General features: G+C 35.1%; 2 pseudogenes; both read right to left on the reverse strand.

Annotated features, from left to right (window-relative positions):
- Positions 1 to 13,144: 13,144 nt before the first annotated feature.
- LOC128923161 (cytochrome c oxidase subunit 1-like) lies at positions 13,145 to 14,295 on the reverse strand (annotated as a pseudogene).
- Positions 14,296 to 14,417: 122 nt separating this feature from the next.
- LOC128922979 (NADH-ubiquinone oxidoreductase chain 2-like) lies at positions 14,418 to 16,208 on the reverse strand (annotated as a pseudogene).
- Positions 16,209 to 18,352: the final 2,144 nt, after the last annotated feature.

The following is an 18,352-nucleotide window of genomic DNA, read 5'->3' on the forward strand; positions in this document are numbered from 1 at the left end:
ACATGACATCACAAGACAAGACAAGACAATATAAGACAAGACAAGACAAAACAACACAACACACGACATGACAAGACAAGACAAGGAGAAGACAAGACAAGACAAAACAACACAACACACGACATGACATTACATGACAAGACAAGACAAGACAAGACAAGACAAGACAAGACAAGACAAGACAAGTCAAGACAAGACATGACAAGACATGACAAGACAAGACAAGACAAGACCAGACAAGACAAGACAAGACAAGGCAAGATAAGGCAAGACAAGACAAGACAAGACAAGACAAGACAAAACAACACAACACAACACATGACATGACATGACAAGACAAGACAGGACAAGACAAAACAAGACAAGACAAAACAACACAACACACGACATGACATCACAAGACAAGACAAGACAATATAAGACAAGACAAGACAAAACAACACAACACACGACATGACAAGACAAGACAAGGAGAAGACAAGACAAGACAAAACAACACAACACACGACATGACATTACATGACAAGACAAGACAAGACAAGACAAGACAAGACAAGTCAAGACAAGACATGACAAGACAAAACAAGACAAGACAAGACAAGACAAGACATGACAAGACAAAACAAGACAAGACAAGACAAGACAAGACAAGACAAGACAAGACATGACATGACATTACAAGACAAAACAAGACAACACAACACAACACACGACATGACATGACATGACAAGACAAGACAAGACAAGACAAGACAAGACAAGACAAGACAAAACAACACAACACAACACATGACATGACATGACAAGACAAGACAGGACAAGACAAAACAAGACAAGACAAAACAACACAACACACGACATGACATCACAAGACAAGACAAGACAATATAAGACATGACAATACACAACAAGACAAGACAAGACAAGACAAGACATGACAAGACAAAACAAGACAAGACAAGACAAGACAAGACAAGACAAGACAACACACGACATGACATTACATGACAAAACAAGACAAGACAAGACAATAAAAGACACGACAAGACAAAACAACACAACACACGACATGACAAGACAAGACAAGACAATATAAGACATGACAAGACAAGACAAGACAAGACAAGACAAGACTAGACAAGACAAGGAGAAGACAAGACAAGACAAAACAACACAACACACGACATGACATTACATGACAAAACAAGACAAGACAAGACAATAAAAGACACGACAATACACAACAAGACAAGACAAAACAACACAACACACGACATGACAAGACAAGACAAGACAAGACAAGACAAGACAAGACAAGACAAGACTAGACAAGACAAAACAAGACAAGACAAGACAAGACAAGACAAGACAAGACAAGACAAGACAAGACAATACAAGACAAAACAACACAACACACGACATGACATCACAAGACAAGACAAGACAAGACAATATAAGACATGACAAGACAAAACAACACAACACACGACATGACAAGACAAGACAAAGCAACACAAGACACGACATGACATGACATGACAAGACAAGACAAAACAACACAACGCAACACATGACATGACAAGACAAGACAAAGCAACACAAGACAAGACAAGACAAGACAAGACAAGACAAGACAAGACAAGACAAGACAAGACAAGACAAGACAAGACAAGACAAGACAAGACAAGACAAGACAAGACAAGACAAGACAAGACAAGACAAGACAAGACAAGACAAGACAAGACAAGACAAGACTAGACAAGACAAGGAGAAGACAAGACAAGACAAAACAACACAACACACGACATGACATGACATGACATGACAAGACAAGACAAGACAATATAAGACATGACAATACACAACAAGACAAGACAAAACAACACAACACACGACATGACAAGACAAGACAAGACAATATAAGACATGACAAGACAAGACAAGACAAGACAAGACAAGACAAGACTAGACAAGACAAGGAGAAGACAAGACAAGACAAAACAACATAACACACGACATGACAAGACAAGACAAAGCAACACAAGACACGACATGACATGACATGACAAGACAAGACAAAACAACACAACGCAACACATGACATGACATGACAAGACAAGACAGGACAGGACAGGACAAGACAAGATAAGACATGACAAGACAAAATAAGACAAGACAAAACAACACAACACACGTACGACATGACATGACATGACAAGACAAGACAAGACAAGACAAGACAAGACAAGACAAGACAAAACAAGACAAGACAAGACAAGACAAGACAAGACAAGAAAATACAAGACAAAACAACACAACACACGACATGACATCACAAGACAAGACAAGACAAGACAATATAAGACATGACAAGACAAGACAAAGCAACACAAGACACGACATGACATGACATGACAAGACAAGACAAAACAACACAACGCAACACATGACATGACAAGACAAGACAAAGCAACACAAGACAAGACAAGACAAGACAAAACAAGACAAGACAAGACAAGACAAGACAAGACAAGACTAGACAAGACAAGGAGAAGACAAGACAAGACAAAACAACACAACACACGACATGACATGACATGACATGACAGGACAAGACAAGACAATATAAGACATGACAATACACAACAAGACAAGACAAAACAACACAACACACGACATGACATGACAAGACAAGACAATATAAGACAAGACAATATAAGACATGACAAGACAAGACAAGACATGACAAGACAAGACAAGACAAGACATGACAAGACAAGACAAGACAAGACAAGACAAGACAAGACTAGACAAGACAAGGAGAAGACAAGACAAGACAAAACAACACAACACACGACATGACATCACAAGACAAGACAAGACAATATAAGACATGACAATACACAACAAGACAAGACAAAACAACACAACACACGACATGACATGACAAGACAAGACAATATAAGACATGACAAGACAAGACAAGACAAGACAAGACTAGACAAGACAAGGAGAAGACAAGACAAGACAAAACAACATAACACACGACATGACATTACATGACATGACAAGACAATACAATAAAAGACATGACAATACACAACAAGACAAGACAAAACAACACAACACACGACATTACAAGACAAGACAAGGAGAAGACAAGACAAGACAAAACAACACAACACACGACATGACATTACATGACAAGACAAGACAAGACAAGACAAGACAAGACAAGTCAAGACAAGACAAGACATGACAAGACAAAACAAGACAAGACAAGACAAGACAAGACAAAACATGACAAGACAAAACAAGACCAGACAAGACAAGGCGAGACATGACATGACATGACAAGACAAAACAAGACAACACAACACAACACACGACATGACATGACATGACAAGACAAGACAAGACAATATAAGACATGACAATACACAACAAGACAAGACAAAACAACACAACACACGACATGACAAGACAAGACAAGACAAGACAAGACAAGACAAGACAAGACAAGGCAAGACAAGGCAAGACAAGACAAGACAAGACAAGACAAGACAAGACAAGACAAGACAAGACAAGACAAGACAAGACAAGACAAGACAAGACAAGACAAGACAAGACAAGACAAGACAAGACAAGACAAAACAAGACAATATAAGACATGACAAGACAAGACAAGACATGACAAGACAAGACAAGACAAGACATGACAAGACAAGACAAGACAAGACAAGACAAGACAAGACTAGACAAGACAAGGAGAAGACAAGACAAGACAAAACAACACAACACACGACATGACATCACAAGACAAGACAAGACAATATAAGACATGACAATACACAACAAGACAAGACAAAACAACACAACACACGACATGACAAGACAAGACAAGACAATATAAGACATGACAATACACAACAAGACAAGACAAAACAACACAACACACGACATGACAAGACAATATAAGACATGACAAGACAAGACAAGACAAGACAAGACAAGTCTAGACAAGACAAGGAGAAGACAAGACAAGACAAAACAACATAACACACGACATGACAAGACATGACAAAGCAACACAAGACACGACATGACATGACATGACAAGACAAGACAAAACAACACAACGCAAGACATGACATGACAAGACAAGACAAGACAAGACAAGACAAGACAAGACAAGACAAGACAAGACAAGACAAGACAAGACAAGACAAGACAAGACAAGACAAGACAAGACAAGACAAGACAAGACAAGACAAGACAAGACAAGACAAGACAAGACAAGACAAGACAAGACAAGACAAGACAAGACAAGACAAGACAAGACAAGACAAAACAAGACAATATAAGACATGACAAGACAAGACAAGACATGACAAGACAAAATAAGACAAGACAAAACAACACAACACACGTATGACATGACATGACATGACAAGACAAGACAAGACAAGACAAGACAAGACAAGACAAGACAAGACAAGACAAAACAAGACAAGACAAGACAAGACAAGACAAGAAAATACAAGACAAAACAACACAACACACGACATGACATCACAAGACAAGACAAGACAAGACAATAGAAGACATGACAAGACAAAACAACACAACACACGACATGACAAGACAAGACAAAGCAAAACAAGACACGACATGACATGACATGACAAGACAAGACAAGACAAAACAACACAACGCAACACATGACATGACAAGACAAGACAAAGCAACACAAGACAAGACAAGACAAGACAAAACAAGACAAGACAAGACAAGACAAGACTAGACAAGACAAGGAGAAGACAAGACAAGACAAAACAACACAACACACGACATGACATGACATGACATGACATGACAAGACAAGACAAGACAATATAAGACATGACAATACACAACAAGACAAGACAAAACAACACAACACACGACATGACATGACAAGACAAGACAATATAAGACATGACAAGACAAGACAAGACAAGACAAGACAAGACAAGACAAGACTAGACAAGACAAGGAGAAGACAAGACAAGACAAAACAACATAACACACGACATGACATTACATGACATGACAAGACAATACAATAAAAGACATGACAATACACAACAAGACAAGACAAAACAACACAACACACGACATGACAAGACAAGACAAGGAGAAGACAAGACAAGACAAAACAACACATCACACGACATGACATTACATGACAAGACAAGACAAGACAAGACAAGACAAGACAAGTCAAGACAAGACAAGACATGACAAGACAAAACAAGACAAGACAAGACAAGACAAGACAAGACAAGACATGACAAGACAAAACAAGACAAGACAAGACAAGGCAAGACATGACATGACATGACAAGACAAAACAAGACAACACAACACAACACACGACATGACATGACATGACAAGACAAGACAAGACAATATAAGACATGACAATACACAACAAGACAAGACAAAACAACACAACACACGACATGACAAGACAAGACAAGACAAGACAAGACAAGACAAGACAAGACAAGGCAAGACAAGACAAGGCAAGACAAGACAAGACAAGACAAGACAAGACAAGACAAGACAAGACAAGACAAGACAAGACAAGACAAGACAAGACAAGACAAGACAAGACAAGACAAGACAAGACAAGACAAGACAAGACAAGACAAGACAAGACAAGACAAGACAAGACAAGACAAGACAAGACAAGACAAGACAAGACAAGACAAGACAAGACAAGACAAGACAAGACAAGACAAGACAAGACAAGACAAGACAAGACAAGACAAGACAAGACAAGACAAAACAAGACAATATAAGACATGACAAGACAAGACAAGACATGACAAGACAAGACAAGACAAGACATGACAAGACAAGACAAGACAAGACAAGACAAGACAAGACAAGACAAGACAAGACAAGACAAGACAAGACAAGACAAGACAAGATAAGACATGACAAAGCAAGACAAGACAAGACAAGACAAGACAAGACAAGACAAGACAAGACACGACAAGACAAGAAAAGACAAGACAAGACAAGACAAGATAAGACATGACAAGACAAAATAAGACAAGACAAAACAACACAACACACGTATGACATGGCATGACATGACAAGACAAGACAAGACAAGACAAGACAAAACAAAAAAAGACAAGACAAGACAATACAAGACAAGACAAGACATGACAAGACAAGACAAGACAAGACAAGACAAGACAAGACAAGACAAGACAAGACAAGACAAGACAAGTCAAGACAAGACAAGACATGACAAGACAAAACAAGACAAGACAAAACAACACAATACACGACATGACATGACATGACAAGACAAGACATGACAAGACAAGACAAGACAAGACAAGACAAGACAAGACAAGACAAGACAAGACAAGACAAGACAAGACAAGACAAGACAAGACAAGACAAGACAAGACAAAACAACACAACACACGACATGACATCACAACACAAGACAAGACAAGACATGACAAGACAAGACAAGACAAAACAACACAACACAACACAACACATGACATGACATGACAAGACAAGACAAGATAAGACATGACAAAACAAGACAAGACAAGACAAGACAAGACAAGACAAGACAAGACAAGACAAGACAAGACAAGACAAGACAAGACAAGACAAGACAAGACAAGACAAGACAAGTCAAGACAAGACAAGACAAGACAAGACAAGACAAGACAAGTCAAGACAAGACAAGACAAGACAAGACAAGACAAGACAAGACAAAACAACACAACACACGACATGACATCACAACACAAGAAAAGACAAGACATGACAAGACAAGACAAGACAAAACAACACAACACAACACATGACATGACATGACAAGACAAGACAAGACAAAACAACACAATACACGACATGACATGACATGACAAGACAAGGCAAGACAAGACAAGACAAGACAAGACAAGACAAGACAAGACAAGACAAGTCAAGACAAGACAAGACAAGACAAGACAAGACAAGACAAGACAAGATAAGACATGACAAAACAAGACAAGACAAGACAAGACAAGACAAGACAAGACAAGACAAGACAAGACAAGACAAGACAAGGCAAGACAAGACAAGACAAGACAAGACAAGACAAGACAAGTCAAGACAAGACAAGACAAGACAAGACAAGACAAGACAAGACAAAACAACACAACACACGACATGACATCACAACACAAGACAAGACATGACAAGACAAGACAAGACAAGACAAGACAAGACAAGACAAGACAAGACAAGACAAGACAAGACAAGACAAGACAAGACAAGACAAGACAAGACAAGACAAGACAAGACAAGACAAGACAAGACAAGACAAGACAAGACAAGACAAGACAAGACAAGACAAAACAACACAACACACGACATGACATCACAACACAAGACAAGACAAGACATGACAAGACAAGACAAGACAAAACAACACAACACAACACATGACATGACATGACAAGACAAGACAAGACAAGATAAGACATGACAAAACAAGACAACACAACACACGACATGACATGACATGACATGACATGACATGACAAGACAAGACAAGACAGGACAGGACAGGACAAGACAAGACAAGACAAAACAACACAACACACGATAGGACAGGACAAGACAAGACAAGACAAGACAAAACAACACAACACACGTATGACATGGCATGACATGACAAGACAAGACAAGACAAGACAAAACAAGACAAGACAAGACAATACAAGACAAGACAAAACAACACAAGACACGACATGACAAGACAAGACAAGACAAGACAAGACAAGACAAGACAAGATAAGACATACCAAGACAAAATAAGACAAGACAAAACAACACAACACACGTATGACATGGCATGACATGGCAAGACAAGACAAGACAAGACAAGACAAAACAAGACAAGACAAGACAATATAAGACAAGACAAAACAACACAACACACGACATGACAAGACAAGACAAGACAAGACAAGACAAGACAAGACAAAGCAACACAAGACACGACATGACATGACATGACAAGACAAGACAAAACAACACAACACACGACAGGACAGGACAAGACAAGACAAGACATGACACGACAAAACAACACAACACACGACAGGACAGGACAAGACAAGACAAGACAAGATAAGACATGACAAGACAAAGCAAGACAAGACAAAACAAGACAAGACAAAACAACACAACACACGTCAGGACAGGAGAAGACAAGACAAGACAAGACGAGACAAGACAAGACAAGACAAGACAAGACAAGACAGGACAGGACAGGACAAGACAAGACAAGACAAGACAAAACAACACAACACAACACACGACATGACATGACATGACATGACATGACAAGACAAGACAGGACAGGACAGGACAGGACAGGACAAGACAAGACAAGACAAGACAAGACAAGACAAGACACGACAAGACAAGACAAGAAAAGACAAGACAATACAAGACAAGACAAGACGAGACAAGATAAGACATGACAAGACAAAATAAGACAAGACAAAACAACACAACACACGTATGACATGACATGACATGACAAGACAAGACAAGACAAGACAAGACAAGACAAAACAAAACAAGACTAGACAAGACAAGACAATACAAGACAAAACAACACAACACACGACATGACATCACAAGACAAGACAAGACAAGACAATATAAGACATGACAAGACAAAACAACACAACACACGACATGACAAGACAAGACAAGACATGACAAGACACGACATGACATGACATCACAAGACAAGACAAGACAATATAAGACAAGACAAGACAAAACAACACAACACACGACATCACAAGACAAGACAAGACAACACACGACATGACAAGACAAGACAAGACAAGACAAGACAAGACATGACATGACAAGACAAGACAAGACAAGACAAGACAAGACTAGACAAGACAAGGAGAAGACAAGTCAAGACAAAACAACACAACACACGACATGACATCACAAGACAAGACAAGACAATATAAGACATGACAATACACAACAAGACAAGACAAAACAACACAACACACGACATGACAAGACAAGACAAGACAATATAAGACATGACAATACACAACAAGACAAGACAAAACAACACAACACACGACATGACAAGACAATATAAGACATGACAAGACAAGACAAGACAAGACAAGACAAGACAAGACTAGACAAGACAAGGAGAAGACAAGACAAGACAAAACAACATAACACACGACATGACAAGACATGACAAAGCAACACAAGACACGACATGACATGACATGACAAGACAAGACAAAACAACACAACGCAAGACATGACATGACAAGACAAGACAAGACAAGACAAGACAAGACAAGACAAGACAAGACAAGACAAGACAAGACAAGACAAGACAAGACAAGACAAGACAAGACAAGACAAGACAAGACAAGACAAGACAAGACAAGACAAGACAAGACAAGACAAAACAAGACAATATAAGACATGACAAGACAAGACAAGACATGACAAGACAAAATAAGACAAGACAAAACAACACAACACACGTATGACATGACATGACATGACAAGACAAGACAAGACAAGACAAGACAAGACAAGACAAGACAAGACAAAACAAGACAAGACAAGACAAGACAAGACAAGAAAATACAAGACAAAACAACACAACACACGACATGACATCACAAGACAAGACAAGACAAGACAATATAAGACATGACAAGACAAAACAACACAACACACGACATGACAAGACAAGACAAAGCAAAACAAGACACGACATGACATGACATGACAAGACAAGACAAGACAAAACAACACAACGCAACACATGACATGACAAGACAAGACAAAGCAACACAAGACAAGACAAGACAAGACAAAACAAGACAAGACAAGACAAGACAAGACTAGACAAGACAAGGAGAAGACAAGACAAGACAAAACAACACAACACACGACATGACATGACATGACATGACATGACAAGACAAGACAAGACAATATAAGACATGACAATACACAACAAGACAAGACAAAACAACACAACACACGACATGACATGACAAGACAAGACAATATAAGACATGACAAGACAAGACAAGACAAGACAAGACAAGACAAGACAAGACTAGACAAGACAAGGAGAAGACAAGACAAGACAAAACAACATAACACACGACATGACATGACAAGACAATACAATAAAAGACATGACAATACACAACAAGACAAGACAAAACAACACAACACACGACATGACAAGACAAGACAAGGAGAAGACAAGACAAGACAAAACAACACATCACACGACATGACATTACATGACAAGACAAGACAAGACAAGACAAGACAAGACAAGTCAAGACAAGACAAGACATGACAAGACAAAACAAGACAAGACAAGACAAGACAAGACAAGACAAGACATGACATGACATGACAAGACAAAACAAGACAACACAACACAACACACGACATGACATGACATGACAAGACAAGACAAGACAATATAAGACATGACAATACACAACAAGACAAGACAAAACAACACAACACACGACATGACAAGACAAGACAAGACAAGACAAGACAAGACAAGACAAGACAAGACAAGACAAGGCAAGACAAGACAAGGCAAGACAAGACAAGACAAGACAAGACAAGACAAGACAAGACAAGACAAGACAAGACAAGACAAGACAAGACAAGACAAGACAAGACAAGACAAGACAAGAAAAGACAAGACAAGACAAGACAAGACAAGACAAGACAAGACAAGACAAGACAAGACAAGACAAGACAAGACAAGACAAGACAAGACAAGACAAGACAAGACAAGACAAGACAAGACAAGACAAAACAAGACAATATAAGACATGACAAGACAAGACAAGACATGACAAGACAAGACAAGACAAGACATGACAAGACAAGACAAGACAAGACAAGACAAGACAAGACAAGACAAGACATGACAAGACAAGACATGACAAGACAAGATAAGACATGACAAAGCAAGACAAGACAACACAACACACAACATGACATGACATGACATGACATGCCAAGACAAGACAAGACAGGACAGGACAGGACAAGACAAGACAAGACAAGACAAGACAAGACAAGACACGACAAGACAAGAAAAGACAAGACAAGACAAGACAAGATAAGACATGACAAGACAAAATAAGACAAGACAAAACAACACAACACACGTATGACATGGCATGACATGACAAGACAAGACAAGACAAGACAAGACAAAACAAAAAAAGACAAGACAAGACAATACAAGACAAGACAAGACATGACAAGACAAGACAAGACAAGACAAGACAAGACAAGACAAGACAAGACAAGACAAGACAAGACAAGTCAAGACAAGACAAGACATGACAAGACAAAACAAGACAAGACAAAACAACACAATACACGACATGACATGACATGACAAGACAAGACAAGACAAGACAAGACAAGACAAGACAAGACAAGACAAGACAAGACAAGACAAGACAAGACAAGACAAGACAAGACAAGACAAGACAAGACAAGACAAAACAACACAACACACGACATGACATCACAACACAAGACAAGACAAGACATGACAAGACAAGACAAGACAAAACAACACAACACAACACAACACATGACATGACATGACAAGACAAGACAAGATAAGACATGACAAAACAAGACAAGACAAGACAAGACAAGACAAGACAAGACAAGACAAGACAAGACAAGACAAGACAAGACAAGACAAGACAAGACAAGACAAGACAAGTCAAGACAAGACAAGACAAGACAAGACAAGACAAGTCAAGACAAGACAAGACAAGACAAGACAAGACAAGACAAGACAAAACAACACAACACACGACATGACATCACAACACAAGACAAGACAAGACATGACAAGACAAGACAAGACAAAACAACACAACACATGACATGACATGACAAGACAAGACAAGACAAAACAACACAATACACGACATGACATGACATGACAAGACAAGGCAAGACAAGACAAGACAAGACAAGACAAGACAAGACAAGACAAGACAAGACAAGTCAAGACAAGACAAGACAAGACAAGACAAGACAAGACAAGACAAGATAAGACATGACAAAACAAGACAAGACAAGACAAGACAAGACAAGACAAGACAAGACAAGACAAGACAAGACAAGACAAGACAAGACAAGACAAGTCAAGACAAGACAAGACAAGACAAGACAAGTCAAGACAAGACAAGACAAGACAAGACAAAACAACACAACACACGACATGACATCACAACACAAGACAAGACAAGACACGACAAGACAAGAAAAGACAAGACAAGAAAAGACAAGACAAGACAAGACAAGATAAGACAAGACAAGACAAGACAAGACAAGACAAGACAAGACAAGACAAGACAAGACAAGACAAGACAAGACAAGACAAGACAAGACAAGACAAGACAAGACAAGACAAAACAACACAACACACGACATGACATCACAACACAAGACAAGACAAGACATGACAAGACAAGACAAGACAAAACAACACAACACAACACATGACATGACATGACAAGACAAGACAAGATAAGACATGACAAAACAAGACAACACAACACACGACATGACATGACATGACATGACATGACAAGACAAGACAAGACAGGACAGGACAGGACAAGACAAGACAAGACAAAACAACACAACACACGATAGGACAGGACAAGACAAGACAAGACAAGACAAAACAACACAACACACGTATGACATGGCATGACATGACAAGACAAGACAAGACAAGACAAAACAAGACAAGACAAGACAATACAAGACAAGACAAAACAACACAAGACACGACATGACAAGACAAGACAAGACAAGACAAGACAAGATAAGACATACCAAGACAAAATAAGACAAGACAAAACAACACAACACACGTATGACATGGCATGACATGACAAGACAAGACAAGACAAGACAAGACAAAACAAGACAAGACAAGACAATACAAGACAAGACAAAACAACACAACACACGACATGACAAGACAAGACAATCTAATCTTTCTCAAATAATAAATAAAAAGAAAAGAATTCCTAGTAAAGAAATTGATGAACCAATTGTAGAAACTACGTTTCACGTTGTGTAAGCATCTGGGTAGTCGGAGTAACGTCGAGGTATTCCCGCTAATCCTAAGAAGTGTTGAGGGAAGAAAGTTAAGTTTACACCAATAAATATAATAATAAATTGACTTTTTAATCACTTAGGGTTTAAAACTAACCCAGTAAATAATGGGTATCAGTGTACAAATCCAGCTATAATAGCAAATACTGCTCCTATTGATAAAACATAATGGAAATGAGCTACTACGTAGTAAGTGTCATGAAGAATAATATCAACAGAAGAGTTGGCTAATACTACTCCAGTTAGTCCCCCAACTGTGAATAAAAATACAAAACCTAAAGCTCATAGCATAGCTGGGGAATAATTTAATTGTGTTCCATGAAGAGTGGCTAGTCATCTGAAAATTTTAATTCCAGTAGGAACAGCAATAATTATTGTAGCTGAAGTGAAGTAAGCTCGAGTATCAACATCTATACCTACTGTAAATATATGGTGGGCTCATACAATAAATCCAAGTAATCCAATTGCTATTATAGCGTAAATTATCCCTAAGGAACCAAATGTTTCCTTTTTACCCGATTCTTGTCTAATAATATGAGAAATTATACCGAATCCTGGTAAAATTAAAATATAAACTTCAGGGTGTCCAAAGAATCAAAATAAATGTTGGTATAAAATAGGGTCTCCACCACCAGCCGGGTCGAAGAAAGAGGTGTTTAAATTTCGGTCTGTTAAAAGTATAGTAATAGCTCCGGCTAATACAGGTAGAGATAGAAGTAAAAGAAGAGCTGTCAATACTACGGCTCAAACGAATAAAGGTATCCGGTCAAATGTGATTCCTGTTGATCGCATATTAATTACTGTAGTAATGAAATTTACGGCCCCTAAAATTGATGAAATACCAGCTAAATGTAGAGAAAAAATAGCTAAATCAACTGAGGCTCCACCATGAGCGATAATTGATGAAAGGGGAGGATAAACAGTTCAACCTGTACCAGCTCCGTTTTCTACTATACTGCTCACTAAAAGTAATGTAAGAGAGGGAGGTAATAATCAAAATCTTATATTATTCATTCGAGGGAATGCTATATCTGGCGCTCCTAGTATTAGGGGTACTAGTCAATTTCCAAATCCTCCAATTATAATAGGTATCACTATGAAAAAAATCATAACAAATGCATGAGCTGTTACGATGACATTATAGATTTGATCATCTCCGATTAAAGCTCCTGGGTGACCCAGTTCTGCCCGGACTAAGATTCTAAGAGATGTTCCCACTATACCTGCTCAAGCTCCGAAAATAAAATATAATGTTCCGATATCTTTATGGTTCGTTGAAAATAGCCATTGTCGCGATTAAATGGCTGAAGTTTAGGCAATAGACTGTAAATCTATTTATAAGAATTTATTCTTTTTAATCAAGGCTTTATAGTCAATAATGACATTAGACTGCAATTCTAAAGGAGTAAAAACTTACTAAGGCTTAAAAGACTATACTTATATTTATAGCTTTGAAGGCTATTAGTTTATTTAACTTAAAGCCTTATTCTATAAATTTACAAGAATAGGTAGACTAGGGAAACTAGTACTAATCTAAATGTAGAGATGAAAGATAAAACAAGTATAGTTTTAAAAGAAAAATTGTTGATGAATATATTTACCGTTCAATTATTTTCGTAGTAGTTTAGTATAAAGGCTGCAAAACATAGTCGTAGATAAAAAAATAATGTAATTAAAGTTATTACAGTTATGATGGTTACTAAAATGTATTGTCTTTTTAGAACTAATATCTGAATAACCAACCATTTAGGTAGAAACCCAATGAATGGAGGTAGCCCACCTAAGGATAGAAGATTAAGGAATAATATAAATTTTAAAATTTTTGATCTAAAAAATGAATCGAATAGTTGATTGATGTGGAATATTTTAAAATTGTTGAATATGAAGGTTAGACTGAAGGATAAAAATGAATAAAATGAAAAATAAATTAATCATATGGATTCACTAGTTTGTATAGCCGCTAATATTCAACCTAGGTGATTGATAGAGGAGAAGGCTATTAACTTTCGTAAGGAAGTTTGATTTAATCCTCCTAAAGATCCTACAATGGTTGATGTAAAGATTACTAAAAGAATAAAATTGTTTGGCGAAATGTAGGAGATTAATATAAGAGGGGCAATTTTTTGTCAGGTTATTAAAGTTAAAGCGTTTATTCACGATAAGCCTTCTATAACATTTGGAAATCAGAAATGAAAGGGGGCTGCCCCTCTTTTTAATAATAGTGATGATGTAATAATTAAGTCATTATATAAAGAATTTTCTTGTGTGACAGGAAAATTGTTTAAATATCTCATTATAATAGCAAATAATAATACTGCTGAGGCTAAGGCTTGAGTTAGGAAATACTTAAGAGAGGCTTCTGTAGATATTAAATTATTACTATTTATTAGGGGGATAAAAGATAATAAATTAATTTCTAGACCTATTCAAGCTCCCAATCAAGAATTAGATGATACTGTGATTATTGTACCTGTAATTAAGATAAAGAAGAATATAATTTTAGCTGAATTATTAAAAATTAAAAAGAAAAGGATTAGGACCTTTATAAATGGGGTATGAACCCAGTAGCTTGATTAGCTTATCTTTTTATAATTGATATATTTTGGTGTATGATGCACAAAAGTTTTTGATACTTTTAGAAATAGTTTAATTCTATTAAATATAATGAATGTAATATTATTACATAATTTACCCTATCAAGGTAACCCTTTTCGTCAGGCAATTCATTCAATGAAAACAGCTTATTTCATTTATAATAGGCTGTTTTCATCTAATTTTTTTTTTTTTTTTTTTTTCTATAGTTAATTTTAATTAAGTTAGATAAAATAATTATATATAAATTAATTTTATCTAAATAAGTTAAATTAGTAAACTTATTTAAATTGTATTTTTTACTAGTAGTTAACAGTAAATTCCAATATAGACATTTCCGAGAGTTAAAAGTACAACTCATAGATAAATAGATAGATGAATAACAAAGAGTTATTTTTATTATTTATTTATACAAATGTCTAACTACAGATGATTTTATCTACTAATCAATTGATCTAATTGTTATAGATCTCTGAATTCTAGGGTTTTTTTGACATAATTAATAGGCATATATTAATTAATTAAATATTTATATACATATAGATATTTATTAATCTTAACTGGTATATCGTTAATTTATCTTTAACTAATATTTTAAAATTTTTAAGACTATATAAAAATAAATTTTTGAATGAAAATCTATTTTAAATTTTAATATTTTATAAATTTTATAATTTAAAAAAAAAAAAAAAAAAAATTTGTATAAAATTAATTATTTACTAAATCTTTTTATACAGATATGATAATTTTTTGTTATCTTATTTAATTATTATTTCAATTATTAATTTATTTTTTTATGTTATTAAGTAATAATTATATTTTATTATTAAATTAATAATAAACAATTAATTATTACCAGTTGAATTTAATGAAAACGAAATTTTTTATAATAGGCTGTTTTCATCTAATTTTTTACAATGAAAAACGGTTAATTACTTAGGGGGTAATGACTGATGCAGACCGAAGTACTAAGTTATTTTATTTTTGTATATTTTTACTTTATTAAAGTTGTACTTTAAGTTAGTTATTAAGGTTTAATATGGTTTGTTAGGTAATATATGTATAGTTTTTTAATAAATTAATATTAAAGTTTTATTTTAGCTTTGAATTTTATTATTGATTTATTTTATATGTAAGTTTTTGCGTGTATTTTTATTTATTTTAATAATAAATAAATTTTAATTATAATCTCAGTAAATAGCTTTATTAATCAAGGAAACTTGGAAATAGTAATTTCATAAAGTATTGGCTAAATTTGTGCCAGCAGCCGCGGTTACACAAATAATGCGAATAAAATTTGTTCAGTGTGAGTTAAGATGATTGATTTTAAAATAAAATTAAATTTATTAGGTGAAATTTTAAATTTAGTAATTTTTAAATTGTAGGATTTTGAAGCTTGTAAATTTTGGATATAAACTAGGATTAGATACCCTATTATTTAAAATGTAATTGTTAACACTAAGGTAGTAGTAGTTATGTTCTTGAAACTTAAAAAATTTGGCGGTATTTTAGTCTATTCAGAGGAACCTGTCCTGTAATTGATAATCCACGATGAACCTTACTTAAGTTTGTCTTTCAGTTTATATACCGTCGTTATCAGAATATTTTATTAGAATAATAATTTTCTATAATTTTAATAGGAATGTATATCAGATCAAGGTGTAGCTTATATTTGAGTAGAGATGGGTTACAATAAATATATTTAAACGGATCTAATTATGAAATATTTTTAGTGAAGGTGGATTTGATAGTAAAATTTTAAAGATTGTGAATTTGATTTTAGCTCTAGAATATGCACACATCGCCCGTCGCTCTTACTATTAAGGTAAGATAAGTCGTAACATAGTAGATGTACCGGAAGGTGTATCTAGAATGACAGTTTAAAGCTTATTTAGTAAAGCGTTTCATTTACATTGAAAAGATTTTTGTGCAAATCAATATAAACTGAGCAATATTTGTTTATTAATTTTTTTTGTTTTAAAATTAATTTATTAAAAATAATTATATAATTTAATGTTTTAGTAATTTTTAATGAAAAAATAATAATAATAATAGTTAATTAGTATTGTGAAAGATTACTGAAATATTTTGAAAAATTTTTGTTTTAAAAGAAAATTTTATTTATTGTACCTTGTGTATCAGGGTTTATCAAATAATTAATAATTATTTATTAATCTCGATTTTATAAGAGTTAATAATTTATGAAAGTTAATGTGTCAAAATTATTTTAAATAAGTTATTAGAAATGAAATGTTATTCGTTTATAAAGGTATCTAGTTTTTTTAGAAATAAATTTAATTTACGAATTTTTAATTTTTTAGTTATTTGTTTAATTAAAAAATTTATTAATTTGAATATCTTAAGGGATAAGCTTTAAGATAAATTGTTAAAAATTAATAATTTTAATATAAAATGTATGCTTAGAATTAGCAATCATTATAAAGTTTGTTATAAATTATTTTATAGTTTATATTATTTA

Source organism: Zeugodacus cucurbitae, chromosome X, assembly GCF_028554725.1.
Source record: "Zeugodacus cucurbitae isolate PBARC_wt_2022May chromosome X, idZeuCucr1.2, whole genome shotgun sequence".
Taxonomy (NCBI): domain Eukaryota; kingdom Metazoa; phylum Arthropoda; class Insecta; order Diptera; family Tephritidae; genus Zeugodacus; species Zeugodacus cucurbitae.